This window comes from Peromyscus leucopus, chromosome 5 (assembly GCF_004664715.2).
Source record: "Peromyscus leucopus breed LL Stock chromosome 5, UCI_PerLeu_2.1, whole genome shotgun sequence".
Lineage (NCBI taxonomy): Eukaryota > Metazoa > Chordata > Mammalia > Rodentia > Cricetidae > Peromyscus > Peromyscus leucopus.
The window spans coordinates 18,920,577-18,935,953 of NC_051067.1; the positions used below are offsets into that span (position 1 = coordinate 18,920,577).

At 41.4% G+C, this 15,377-nt stretch overlaps 1 protein-coding gene across 1 annotated transcript in view; it reads left to right on the forward strand.

The window, feature by feature from the left end:
* Dtnbp1 (dystrobrevin binding protein 1) overlaps window positions 1-15,377 on the forward strand; it is a 116,171-nt gene that overhangs the window by 46,882 nt on the left and 53,912 nt on the right. The gene's annotated exons all lie outside the window — the stretch shown is intronic.

Sequence of the window (15,377 nt, forward strand, 5' to 3'; positions counted from 1 at the left end):
CAAGTACCCAGCAGGGAAAGGTCCACTGTTGATGGATATGTTTGTAAGCTCCACTACATCAGAGGTAAAGATGGTAAAACACCTCAGAGAGGTTTTGTATTAAGGATCATGAATCTGGAAGACTTTGCTTACTTAGCAGCACTGCAGCTAGATAATTATTTCTGGGCTAGCAAAGATGGCGGCTGCAGAGATGGCTCGCACACAGCTGGACTATTTGAACCTACATCCACCTATGCCAGTGCTCACCAGGCAGCCCAGGGGTGAGGGATTTCATTAAACAATGTTTTGTGGAGTTGAGGAAGGTGCACTGTGGCCTGCTCATTCTAATCAGTAAATTTTCAGAGGTGCTGCCCAAGCTCTTGGTCCACTATGCATTTGCTAAGGGAAGAATGTGACTCTGAACATCATGAGTGCTGATGAGGTAAGCAGAGTCCTGGAGAATGTGCTAAATTACAAAGCCTGAAGTCTCCACTAAGGACTGTGAGCAACAGCACGAGAACCTGGGGTCTGTTGGACCAGTACAACGTGGGAAAAGGTGCTTCTGTTCCTTATAAGGCTTATGCTGGAAAAAAAAAAAAAAAAAAAAAGGAGGAGGAAGAAAGAAAAATGATTTCTTCTTAGAATATGAGTATTTACTTAGCAAAATAGTTATCAGAGATGAGGAAATAAAATCATTTCCAAGCATAGAAGAGTTCCAGATTAGTTCACACGTATACTTTGTCAAGAAATTACTGGAGGGCATAGTCCATACACCAGGGAACCAACCATGTAAGAGAAAGCTCCATCCAATAAGGAAGGAAGCAAAGGGGAAGGTGTCCAGGGTGATGGAGACCAGAACCCCAGAGGACATTGCCCAGGAGTCTAGCAGATGCCAAGAGCAGTATTTCTAAGAGGAAATGGAATGAGCTGGTAGATAAGCCTGACTTGAGTAGTTTTATAAACTATGATCGAGAAGTTGATGAATTAGTTCGGATAGGTTTGTTGGTTGGTTTTATTTTTCTCAAGAAAGTAAGAACAAGGCAAATATTAACTCAAGGGAAAACAGGACATAAGACAGCATGGCTCAGTTATAAACAACATTCACAAAGTATTGTGATCCTTAAATGAAGAATCATGATACAGCTTTTTGGGGAGCTGGGCACGAGGACATATTTGTGTCAAAGTGCAGGAGGGGATCTCAAAGTGAATTCTCATGTACAACAGGAAATCAGTAGTGTTTTGGTTTTTTGTTTGGTTGGTTGGTTTTTTTTTTTTTTTTCCCCAAGACAGGGTTTCTCTGTAGCTTTGGAGCCTGTCCTGGACTAGCTCTGTAGACCAGGCTAGCCTCGAACTCACAGAGATCCGCCTGGCTCTGCCTCCCGAGTGCTGGGATTAAAAGTGTGCGCCACCACCGCCCAGCTAGTAGTGTTTAAAATAGGAAAAAACTTCATTTTTGGCATACTATTTACAAGTGAGTCAGTGCTCGAAGTGACAGAACTGATTGTGGTCGCTTGTGAGAAGCTGGACAGAAAGGGGAGTGAGTTGCAGCAGGGGACCAATTTGTATTATAAATAAACCCTCATAAGTGCTGTTTGATTTGAGAAATGTACATGTACTATAAATCCACAAATCAAATTTAAAAATTTCTTACTAGAGCCAGGTGGTGGTGGTGCCAGTTTTTAATCCCAGCACTCGGGAGACAGAGGCAGGCCAATCTCTGTGAGTTCGAGGCCAGCATGTTCTACAAAGTGAGTTCTAGGACAGCCAGGACAGATAAACAGAGAAACCCTGTCTCGAAAAATCAAAAAAAAAAAAAAAAAGTTTCTTACTAGCTGCAACATCCCCAGAAGTGTTTTAACATGAGTAGTTACTGATCAAACATTCCATAATCAAATGCAATACAGAAACACTTGCCTTACATTTCAGTGTATTAAAGGCTCCAAGAATTCCTGTAGGAAAGGCATTTGTTTGACTTGGTGTTTTACAACTTTCTCCCTTATAGAACCGATTTACATATAATACATATTAAAATAGGCACCTTAGTATTCTGTATAACACTGCAAAATTTAAAATATTGAAAACAAGAAATGAGCTCAAGGCTGAAGGAGAGGGCTCAGTGGGAGGTACTGAGCTGTCTTCCAAGCATGCTGACCTGAGTTCTATTCCCACAACCCACATAAAAAGCCAGGCTTGGTAGCACAATGCTTGAAGCATTGAAGAAATAGACTGGAGGATCTTTGAAGCTCGCTGGCCTGCCAGCCAAGCCTGCTTAATGAGCTCCAGGCCAGTGAGAGACCCTGCTTCCAGAGGGAGACAGAGAGAAAGTGAATGGTGCCTGAAGAACACTACCTGAAGTTATCTGTTGTGGAATATTAGTTGAAGATGTGTTACATTCATTTATGCTGTGGAATATTTGTTTAATGATGCAAAGATGTGCTGCATTCTTTTATGTTGTATTTGTTTAACTCTGTGAAGCTGTGTTTCTTTGCTTGTTTAAAACACCTGATTGGTCTAATAAAGAACTGAATGGCCAATAGCAAGGCAGGAGAAAGGATAGGCAGGGCTGGCAGGCAGAGAGAATAAATACGAGGGGAAATCTCGGAAGAGGGATCCAGAACAAGAAAAGGAGGAGAGGAGGACATCAGGTGCTGGCCACCCAGCTACACAGCCAGCAACAGAGTAAGAAAGAAAGGTATATAGAACAGAGAAAGATAAAAGCCCAGAGGCAAAAGGTAGACAGGATAATTTAAGAAACCTAGCTAGAAATAAGCTGAGCTAAGGCTGGGCGTTCATAAGTAAGAATAAGCCTCTATGTGATTAATTTGGGAGCTGAGTGTCAGGCCCCCCAAAAGAATAAAGACTAAAAAAAAAATCTAACAACAGTTATCATCTGGTCTTCACAGACATGTGCACACCAGTAAACCAGCACACATGTACACACCATGACACAAAAGCTTAACTTTCTGATTCTCAAATGAAGAGTTTTTAAAAAAATAAACCCACCCTTTTAAGAAAATGGTGTGCAAATAAACAAGTGATTTTTTTTCCTTTTCTTGCTCTAAAAAGAGATTATGTACAAGATGTTGGATGCATATAAATGGGTATGATGTGCTATAAACAGAAAGTATTTGTATACCTGCAGGGATGTCCTCCACTTAACACTGTGGCATGATGATGTTGTCTACAGAATTCATGCTTGAGATGTACACATATGAGTTAACAAAACAAATCTCAAGTTTTGTAAGTTTTTGATTTTTTGTTGTCCTGAATTCATGACTGTCTTTTTGCTCCAGGTTGGCCTGCCTTATGGCTTATACATTTCCTGAAAATGTGGTACAGACAACTGAACAGGGTTGGGAGGTGGGAGAAGAGAGGTGGTTTGTTCCTGTGCATCTCTCCAGTGGCTCCTGTGTACCTTCTCCTTCAGTGATCCGCTCCCACCATAACCTCAGGTGGCCAGGGTAGCAGCCACTGGAGCGGAATGGTAGACTGAGTTAGTTACATAGTATCATTTAGCTACTTAGGGCCATCATCAAAGCCAGGGCTTTAACTCCTACTTCTCTATAAACTTGTCCTTTTGTATTGGCTTTTGAGTTAGGACAAATTGAATCAGTCCCAGATGTTGGTATCAGAGCCCATGTAGCTGAGAAAGGATGTGTGATATTTTGTTGGGCCTTCTCAGCACAGAGAATGGGTTTCTACTCTTGCCAAAGCAGGAGTGTGAACCATGCCCAGTAATAACTGTGGCTTAGAATGTCTGTGATTCTCATGGTGGTGGAGGGAAGTGTAGCTATAAGAAACTTTATGAATCTGAGAACTCTCAAACCTACCTTGATAAGCACTTGGAGTGGATGGTTTAACCAATGTGTTTATGGGTTGCTCAAGAGTATTATTCTCGGGGCTGGAGAGATGATTCAGTGGCTAAGAGCACTGGCTGCTTAACAGAGGAGTTTAGTTCAATTCTCAGCACCCACATAGTGCTTCACAGCTGTCTGTAACTACAGTTCCAAGGAGTCTGACACTGTCTTCTGACCTCTGTGAGCACCCAGCAAGAACATGATGCATAAATATATATGTAAGCAAAACACTCAATACACATTTATACATAAATCTTTTTGGTTTTTTGAGACAGGTTTCTCTTTGTAGTTTTGATGCCTGTCCTGGATTTCACTCTATAGACCAGGCTGGCCTTGAACTCACAGAGATCCGCCTGGCTCTGCCTCCTAAGTGCTGGAATTAAAGGCGTGTCCCACCACCACCTGGCTATAAATAAGTCTTTAAAATAGGATATCCTTCCTTAGTTATCTGATAAAAGTCATATATAAAGAGCTGCATGGTAATAGGCGGAAATACCAACTGTGTTTGAACAACATTGCATATATAATCATATTGCTGTTACTGATAGCTTTTTGGTCTGTGTGCATATTCATGTAGATGTACACATATTCTGTGCATGTGGAGGCCAGAGTTCAACATCAGGTGTTGTTTCTGAGTTGCCATTCAGTTTGACTTTTATTTACTTATTGGTTTTGGGACAGGGTCTCTCATGGGTCTGAAGCTTACTGCTTAGGCTAGAATGGCTGGCCAGTAAGCCCCAGTGATTTCTCTTGTTTCTACTTCCTTAGTTATGGGGTTTAGGTACATGCCACCATGCCTTACCTTTTTGCATGGTTCTGGGGCTCAAACTCAGGTCCTCATGATTATATGGTAAGCATGTTATGGACTGAACTATCCCTCTAGTCCTGCTGATGTTTTTATGGACAGAACTGGGGACTGCCTTGACAAACAGTACATTGTGGTGTGGATAGAATATGGTTTTTGGCAGACAGGAACTCATACTCTCAGGTGTGAAGTGGTCGGGGATGTGATTATTTAGCCCTATAAGTCATGGATCTCTTGCAAATGTTTTTGTAACCAGCTGTACATAGATTTCTCATAAAGAAATGAGTATTTACACTATGAGCCAAAATAAAGGACTTAAAACCATGTACATGTTCTTCTTTAGCTAACAGTTACAGGATGGCTTGGTATTTGTGGAGTCAGCTTACATGTTAGTCATGGAATATGGGGATCACAGGCAAAATGTATATAAAATGATAGTCTCAAGTGATAGACTGAGCTTTGGATAATGGAGTGATGATAGAGCAGTAAGAAAGGGGTAGACTTCTGTAGGTGTCAGGGAAGACCTAAGCAGATACATAGAGCTGTGTCCTGAACCTGAAGTTTGCAATATTAGGATCTAGGATTATACAAGTCCGGGCAGAAGGAACAGTATGAACAGAGATCTGTGTCCTAATACTAGGTAGGCTTATGAGAATGAAAAAGAACAACTAAAGTTGGGCAGTGGTGGTGCACACCTTTAATCCTAGTACTTAGGAGACAGGGCAGGTGGATCTCTGTGAGTTTGAGGCCAGCCTGGACTACAGAGTGAGATCCAGGACAGCCAGGGCTGTTATACAGAGGAACCCTGTCTTGAAAAACCAAAACAAAGTGCAAAAACCAAAACAAAGTGCACGCACGCACGCACGCACGCACGCACGCACACAATGCATAGGATGCATGTAATTTAAGACATTTCTTGTTTCCAAACTCCTGGATTACTTAGGTCTTAGGTAGTCGGGCCTGGCCTTGATCCTGATCAGTCTGAGTTTTGAGTTTTTCCCAGGGTGTGGAGCTGCTCCTTCCGGTGCTCAGCAGCATGTGGTCAGCACTGGGTGTCTGTGCATCTGCATCTGCCTTGCTGCTCCGACAAGAGTGACACAAGAAAGGACTGCAAAGGGAACCAGAGCTGAGTGTCCCTCCCTTGCGCTCCAGACCAGCCCCTCACCATCTCTCACCATCTCAAGCACGCCAATAGTGGCTTAGATTTTCTGTGACTAAGAAGTGGGTCTCTTTTCTGCTTCCCTCTACTCTTTCTAGTCTTTAGTTCTGGCTTGGGAAAATGTCACTGTCACTGTGTCAAAGGACATGAATCCATTTATGGTACTGGCTTCCACAGAGGGACATTTCTCCCTAATTGAGCATCATTTTCTTTCTCTTGAAGTTTCACATCATGTTTTGTGTATGACAGTTCTTATCCTTATATTGATTAAGAAATACATTGTCATAAAATAACACATTTAAGAAGAGAAAATAGAAATGATAAGTAGCTCTCAAAAATTATTGCAGTAATATGTGGGAATTCCTGGGATGATCCATGCTTTTATGTGGATTAATGGAGTTTGGAAAGTACACTTAAAGATAAATACTGGACTAGTTAAAGGAAGGTAAAATATTATTTTACCTGATATACTGCTAATATGCCTCTTGACAAAAGACTAATGGATGAACAAGGTGCTTTGCATATGATAGTTAAAATATTTCTTGATGGAGAGTATATAAATATTGTGTCCAATACTGATAGAGAATAAATCTAGGATGTTCTTAAATGTTTTACATACATTTTTCTTAACCTCTTAGGTAATTACCTGACCTTCTGAATTGGTCTTTTTTGAATTCTCCAGCACTGTTAAACTACATTTTTTTCTATTGTAGGTTTTAGTTTCCTTATAAACGCTCCATTGTTGGTGACTCTTGGTTTCTGGTAATGATTACTTCTACTTTCCATTCCTGTGCCCTAGGGCTCTAGGAGTTTGTTGTTGTTTTGTTTTTGTTTTTTTGTTTTTTTTGAGACAGGGTTTCTCTCTGTAGTTTTGGTGCCTGTCCTGGATCTCGCTCTGTAGCCCAGGCTGGCCTTGAACTCACAGAGATCCGCCTGGCTCTGCCTCCCAAGTGCTGGGATTAAAGGCGTGCGCCACCGCCACCCAGCGTCTAGTAGTTTTTACATAACCTTGCTCATCCACCACACACATGGTGATCCTGGTCTTCAGTGTGGGCATCTTTGTACTTTCTATACACTTGTACTTTGAAATCCAACAAACATCTCAGGATCACCGAGCTCCAAGTTCTCTTCCACTACAAAACTTGACTGTTTTCCATTCTGCCTTCTACAGAGTTACGCAGCCCACAGTCACAAGGGTCTTGGTAATAATCCCTTTCTCCTCTTCTGTCAGCCCTACTCAGTTCTCAGTCCAGACTGTTTCCTGAAGTCCGTCTTTGCCTTTGTTTCCTTTGCCTTATTGGAGACCTTTTGAGTTCAGACCCACATTTTGGTAACTTCTTCAGTTATAGTGGAAGCCTACTAATTGGCTTTCCTGTCAATAATCTTATTACTGTTAGGATAATTCAGTTTTCTAAAATGTAGCTATGATTAAATTTCTCATTATTTTAAAGATAAAATTAAATTATAATGATGATATTAAAAAACTACTTAACCTAAGTTAACTTACAGAATTCTCCGAGTAGGTGTAGTTTTTTTTACCAAGAGGAAAAGCAAGACTGGAGAAGATGAACGATACACCATGGGTTGTAGAGCCAGGAAGGGGCAGGCAGCACTCGACTATAGCAGACTCCCTGAACTAGTCACATCTGGATGTCTCCTGACAGGGCCATCCATGCTCTGGGGTGGGTGCCTGGAGTAGGAAGAAGCTCAGCTTTTCTCAGGGCACTGGCTGCTGCAGGCTGATTGTCCCAGGGAAGAACAAAGACTGGCAGGGAGAGTCACTTGGCCAGGGACACATCTGGCTGTAGGGCCGGAAGTTCTTGATTTTTCCATTCCATTTTCTTTTCCTCCCCTTGTCTCAACCACAAGTACACCGAACTTGAAGGATATGTCATTCCTAGTGGGAAGGTGAAACCACAAACCTTTGATTTGGCGATATTAGGAGGGTTGGGTACTTCCTTCTTTCAGAATCTGGCTAACCAGTTAAAAATTTTGAATTTAAAAATCCCAGCAATACACAGATGACAGAAACTGTTTTAATGGTTTTATAGTAAGTATGTCTAGCCAGTCAACTGCATGGCAATCACAGAGTGCCTTCTCAATAAGTCCATATTGCCTTATGTTAGGTTTTCTATTTCATGTTTGTTTGTGACTTTTAACTTCTTTTTAACAGTCTTCTAACACAGAGCAGATGCTGGCAAAAGGTTTGAGGTTGCTCTGGGTGAGTTTCCTGTCCATGACTCTGGTCTCCAGTAGACTTAGTGGTCTACCAGGTAACTTTCTGATAGGGCTAAACTATCCCAGGTGACTGGCATGCAGCTAGGTCAGATTTAGACTTAACCTGTAATTCTAGATGCCAAAGACTACACATTAATAGTGTGAGTGCTCTGGATTTTATTCTTTGTCTTATCACTTAATACCCATGTGGCCCTTTATCACCAAGTCCTATTTTTCTCATATTGAGGATGATGAGTCCTACAGCTGGCAGGTTGTCAGTATAGGGAATATGCAAGATTTCCCTTGTGTAACGTAGAGTATATACAGTAAGAGTCCAGTCGTGTGCCTTTTCCCATCTTACCCACCTTGCCTCAACTTCCCTTTAGTCCCCAAATCAGAGTTTTTTACATGAAGCAGATTTTCATGTGAAACAGATTTGGAAGTGATTTTTTTTTCCTTAGGCATTTTATTGGAATATAATACAAAAAAAGCCCATTCCTTAGACCTTCGTTGTCTTTTTTGGAGTACTTTTTAAAATTCCAAGTCATCATTGTTACCATTTCTCTCAGATTCTTTTCAGTTTTAAATGCCTGTGAATCTAGAATCTTATCATCTTATTACTTTTATGCTGAATTTACCCCAAAAGATATACATATATAAAGTTAATTTATATTAATAGTGGTGTGATATATCAGACTTTAGCACAGTTTTTACAATGAATTAGCTATTTTTGAAGGGCTATTGTTTTATAAATCGTGTCAGAATGTCTTGTTGGGTAGGTTCTGTGTGTGTGATAAATTACCTACCATCAAGGATTCTAAGATACTCTTGAGAGATCTTACCTTATGCTGGGAAGAAATCACCTTTTCTGCTCAGTATCATCCTACCTTCTGGTCCATCAGCCACCAACCCTCTGTGCTGTAAGGGGACGGACATGTTTTCAGATGATACTACATCCTGGTAGACTCCAAGCCACTGGGAAGGTGGAGATGAATGGTTGGTGGTTCTTACTCAGAGAGGTGTGGTGAGAATCTTCCTGGAACAAGTAGTTACTGTAGATTCTGTATACCTGCCATGACAAAGGGATCCTTCTAATTTTGTCCTGCCGATGAAAAAGAAATAGCCTTCACCTCAAAGGGATTAAGAGATAGTTTATTCTGGAGCCTGGAAACATGGAGTGTAGTTACCCCAGGCTTCATGTTCCCCTGTGGAAGCGGTTTCATGGAGTTGTATAAAAGCGCAACAAAGAAAGCCATGAATCAAGGCAATTTTAAAATATGGTGAGTACATCAGAGAGACGGTCACAGCAAGATCGGAGAACTCTGTCCTACAGGCTTCAGATGCTGTCTGATGGCACACAGCATTGAGTTGGTGGGAGCCAGGGGCTGCTAAGTTAATAAATTCCAAAAGGGTTTTTTATCTTGTACTCACAGGATATTAGTTCACACACAGAGGCGGGCAAAAAGTGGCTATTCAGGTGACTAAAACTAGTTCAAGATGAGGTTATTAGGCTGTGGACCCTGCTAATTAATTCCACACTCTCCTCCACACTACAATCAGCCAGTCAGATTTTGCAAAGACCGTTCTTCCCAGGAATCCTTGTTTGTAGTCCTATATAAAAAAGATCGCTGATCGTAGCTTTGAAAAATGTTCCTAAACATTTTCAGTGAATTTTACAAGTCATCCTTTTGAGTGTGATATTTTATCTTAGCTTATTATCATGGATTGTCCTAGGAGCAGGCAGGTTGTATTTAAAGAGTGCTTCCATCCGTGAGGTCATTGTGTTTGTGGAGGCGTTTGTCCATTGGCTCCACCCTCCAAGTTTGTGTCTGTGAGTCTGATTTAGTTGATTTCTATATATAAACTGCTTATAACACTTTACAGATATATTTATTAATGTGGTACTTAGTCTTTTATTTTGTTTTGTTTTTTGTTTTTGTTTTTTATTTTGCCCTCAGCTTAACCCCTGTAGGGAAATGTTTAAATGTCCTTTTCACCCTTTGGAAATACTAGCTTTTGAATTTCATGTGATTTTTAGTTTCAGGGTTTACTATACTAAATTTTGAAAAGGTATTTTTCTAAATTCATTAAGGTTTATAATATAACACAATCCAAAAGAAAGCATTTCACTTCTACTTACTTAGTCATCTGAAAATAATGACTGCCCAGCTACCTCTGCACAGAGCATGAGGATACTGCCACTGAGCCCATTATCGCCATAGTGAATATGGTGGCGTGCAGGCAGGAGCATGTTGAGGGCTACATCCTATCTGCAGTCAGGAAGAAAGAACTGGGCCTGGCGTGGACTTTTAAAACCTCAAAGCGCACCCCTAGTGAATACTTCCTCCAACAACACCACACCTCATAATCCTTGTAATCCTTTCAAATAGTTCAACTATATGAGCCTATGGGGGCCAATTCAGACCTCTACAGGTAGGTCAGGCTGCTGTCTTGGGTGGTACTTACTGGAGGCGTGTCCTGCTGTCCTGGACTGAAGACCGTTTGGGTTGCTGAGTGCCATTGGAACTACTGTAATTGCAAGGCCACTAATTTGGAAGCCTTTTGTTTTTATCTTGTTGTTCCAGGTCCTCTGGAATGTTCTGCTGTACTACAGTTCAGCCAGGCTTTCCTTCTCACCTTTCCTTCCTCTCCTTTTCTCCCCGCCCCCCTTTTCTTTTTCTTTTTTTTTCTTTTTTTTTCTTTTTTTTTTTTTGGTCTTTTGAGACAGGATTTCTCTGTGTAGTTGTGGTGCCTGTCCTGGATCTCGCTCTGTAGCCCAGGTTGGCCTTGAACTCACAGAGATCCGCCTGGCTCTGCCCCCCCCTTCCCCAAGGCTGGGATTAAAGGCGTGCACCACCGCTGCCCAGCTTCTTTCTTTTCTTTTAAAAGTTTAAACCATAGCCAGACTAGCCTTGAACTCACAGCAATCCTCCTGCTTTAGACTCTTCTTGGTGCTGGGATTATAGGTATTAGTTCAGCTATCTTTTGACTTGTTTTTAGATGAGCATGCTGGTCTTGAAAGAAAGTCCCTGTATAGAAGTGCAGCTAATTATACTGTCACTTTTCTCATTTTTGTGAAATCCAGAATGCCCCTAAGAGATAGGTTTCACAGGAAAATTTAAAAGCAGGGGCCAGTTTAGCTTTCTTTTACCTGGAAGGTCTGGATAACAGAGCAGTCAGGATTGGTGGACGCACTTGAGGAATGCTGTTAAAAAGTCTTTTGTGATAGTCTGTGCTTCTCCCTTCTGTGAACCAGGTTAGGTCACTGACAGTACTAAGTCACTGACAATATCCTCAGGAGGAAACTGGGTCAGTCTTACAAACACTGCTGGGTCTTCTCAGGACTTATCAGTATATGTCTTACTTGGTAGAAGTCAGGTATCTTGAGAAATCAGGTATCTTGAGGTCATGGATCTTTTTTTAAAGTAGCACAAGCACTTTATTCAAAACAAAGCAATTAGAACAGATCAGATGGCCAGGAGTGACAGCAGTCCATAGGGTACTGAAAAGTCCTGATTATTTTTATTTATTTATTTGTTTGTTTATTTGTTTGTCTTTCTATTATCAGCTTGATACAGTATAAATTCTTATCCTAATAGTGAAATATTTCACTGAGGCTTGCCCAGTAATTGAGTAAAACCAAAACTTATTATAAGCCACAGTCATCCTAGGGTCCCCCCTGCTATATAGCCTCCCTGGTTCTGTGGGTTGCAGCCTGATTGTTCTTTGCTTTATATCTAGTATCCACTTATGAGTGAGTACATACCATGTTTGTCTTTCTGGGTTTGGGTTACCTCACTCAGGATGATATTTTCTAGTTCCATCCATTTGCCTGCAAATTTCATGCTGTCAGTTTTTCTCTGCTGAGTAGTACTCCATTGTGTATATGTACCACATTTTCTTAATCCATTCTTCAGTTGACAGGCATCTGGGTTGTTTCCAGGTTCTGGCTATTGCAAATAGTGCTGCTATGAACATAGTTGAGCATGTATCTTTGTGGTATGATTGAGCATTCCTTGGGTATATGCCCAAGAGTGGTATGGCTGGGTCTTGAGGTAGATCAATTCCCAATTTTTTGAGAAACTGCCATACTGATTTCCACAGTGGTTGTACAAGTTTGCATTCCCACCAACAGTGGAGGAGTGTTCCCTTTGCTCCACATCCTCTCCAACATTGACTGTCATTAGTGTTTTTGATCATAGCCATTCTGACAGGTGTAAGGTGGTATCTCAGAGTCATTTTGATTTGCATTTCTCTGATGAGGTTATGAATCTTAATTAAGACCATGGGTGATGATGAAGGCGATGACAACCGTGATGATAATGTTGATGATTTTAAGATAGGTCCGTGCTCTGTGGCCTAGGCTAAACTCAAACTCTTGATCCTCCTCTCCTAACCTCCTGAATGCAAGGACTATAGGTTTCTACCACCACACCCAGCTAGACCTGGAATTCTTAGGAAAACTTTGCAGTCTTCCTGAGGTATGAGAAAAACCAATTTGTGTGTGTGTGTGTCTGTCTGTCTGTGTCTCTCTTGTTGGGAATTGAACCCAGAGCCTCATACATGTTAGATGTTCTACCACTGAGTCGCAGCTTTCATTTTGTTTATTTATTTGTTTGTTTATGTGTGCACACTTGTGTGTGCACGCACAGAGATATATGCACATGCCACAGCATGGATATGGAAGTCAGAAGAAAAGTTGTGGGAATCAGTTCTCTTCTTCCATCATGTGTATTTCAGAGGTCAGGTCATCAGGCTTGGCAGCAAGCCAACTTGCCAGCCCAGTATAGGAAATTCTTTTAACATTACTTTAGGTTTTGTTTTTGTCTAGGGAATACAAGCCACTTGGACCCATTTCCTGAACTTTCAGATGGCTTTCCTGTATAAGAAAACGTTTATCTCCCCTATCCTCCCAGAGAAGAAAGACAGATCAGGCAGTTACTGGATTGTGAATGTTGAGACAGTATAGTATGGAAAGAATCTAGCTGTGGGGAGGGCGGGGGTGTGCCACACCAGTTTTACTATCCTGTATATGAGAGACGTCTTGAATCTTAGCTTTTAATGGTGAATCTTTTAAAAAAAAAACTATTTTAGAATATTGCTTCTCCATCTTCTGAATGCCAGGTAGAATGACTCCCATTCTTGTAGTTGGAGTTTTCTCCAGTCCTGCTTAGACCCGCAGCCACTCATACCCAAATAAACATACAGATGCTTATATTATTTAAACTGTTTGGCCTAATGGCTCAGGTTCCTTGCTATCTAGTTCTTATATCTTAAAGTAACCCATTTCTATTAATCTAAAAGTTGCCACGTGGCTTGTGGCTTATTGGTATCTTACATCTTGCTTTTCATGGTGGCAGTGGTTGGCAACGTCTCCTGACTCAGCCTTCTACCTCCCAGAATTCTCCTCTCTCCTTATCCTGCCTACACTATACTTCCTGCCTGGCTACTGGCCAATCCGAGTTTTATTTATCAATCAATCAGAGTAACACATTCACAGCATCCCCAGCACTTCCCCTTTTCTTTTTTTCAAAAGGGAAGCTTTTAACTTTAACATAGTAAAATTACATATAACAAAACAATTATCAAGCAAGAATTATAGTTACACATTCTAGGACTGGAGGTGTTTGTAGGTCAGTGGTAGAGGGTTTCGTAGCATCCCTAAAGTACTTGGGGCTCTTGTTCATCAGGAATGTCTGTATAAAGGCCTTGTGATTCTCTAAGTCATCTGTAGTAAAGATCACGTCACTTGTGTCAATGTGTGTGCTTTCCATGCTGTCTGAAACTTGAAAGGGCAGATGGATTAGAAAGTGTCAAACAGATCTTTATATGTGATGGAGTCCACTTTACACTGATTTGGGTCTCACGAAGAACAATAAAACCCAGGAGTGCAGTACCCATGGCTGTGCATGTAGTGCTTCTGTGTGTGCCTTGTTGCACAAATATTCTCTTGAGTTTGATAAGGACCTCCTGCCAGCCCGCCCTTCTGTGAAGCACTTACCCTCTCAGAGGGACTGTACTGTTTGACAAACACCTTGCTAGCTTGTAAGTGCAAGTCTGCCCCTCCCCCAACCCAGGGTGCTTTTGGTGCAAAGATGGAGCCTCTTGGTCCTACAAGGCCAGTGAGCATGTTGTACCTGTTTCTCGAAATCCCCAGGTACCACCAAGGAGCCGGTTTCTGATGCAAGCACATAAGGGTCCTTTTATTGTCAGGTTTGAACCTGGACCACAGCACAGCAGATGGAGGGAAATGCAGCAGCAGTCGTGGGCCCAGGGGTAGAGTTTTTATATGGAAAAACTGCAAGCTGGGAATTACATGCTTTGGCAATGTGGGATTGAGTGGAAGGAATATGGGGCAAGGTGATTTTTTTTTAAACTATTGGTCTAGACTTTGGGCGTGAAAACACATTTGAAACCATTGAGTTAGAGGTTTTAGTGGGGAACCACAACCCGCTGAACAGGATTATCTAGGCTGCTCAGCAGGATTATCTAGATTTCTTCAAGGGCCATAAACCGCAGACAGAATGTCTGCAGAAGCATACTGCCCTATATCCTTTAGAGTTGTCATGGCACATTTCTGCGGTCCTTCCTGGAACTGAGCACAGCAGGTGGTCTGAGTTGGGGGCCTTTCCCTAAGATGGAGTCTGTGTTGCCTGCACAAGCAGCGTTGTGATTAGAGCTGGGGTGTTGAGTTGAGTTCAGAACATTTTAGTAAGACCTAGAGTGTAAATGACAGATGGCCTTATACACCAGGATAGCTAGTCTTTACTAAAGAAACTTCCTCAGTTTCCTTTTTATTAATATTGATACAGAGGAAAACATATAATTACAAAATTTTAAGAGTAAACTGGAATGTAACTTGCTGTGGCTCCTTTGAAACAAAGTGTTGCTTTTATGTAGCATTGTCTGTTTCTTCCACTGTGTACTGCCCCAGGAAACTGTGCATGTTAGCATCCGTAGTTGACATTGACATTCAGCAAACCAGAAGATGCCCGGAGGTGTGTGGCTCTTCAGGGCAGTGTGAGCTCTGCATGTCAGCCCTTTATACTGTCCTCTCACTTTCCTTCTTTGCTACTAAATGGGGAAATAACTACTGCAGTATTCTGGAAAATTCTAGTTAAAGACCTTAGAAATCTATTGTTTAATAGTTATCAAAATTGCCTTTAATCTCAGCACTCGGGAGACAGAGGCAGGTGAATCTCTGTGAGTTCAAGGCCAGCCTGGTCTATAAAATGAGTTCCAGGACAGGCACCAAAGCTACACAGAGAAACCCTGTCTCAAAAAAAAAAAATTATCAAAATTATAATAAGTGCTTTTCTAAATTGTTTCTGTGTGATATGGAACACATATGGCATTGAAT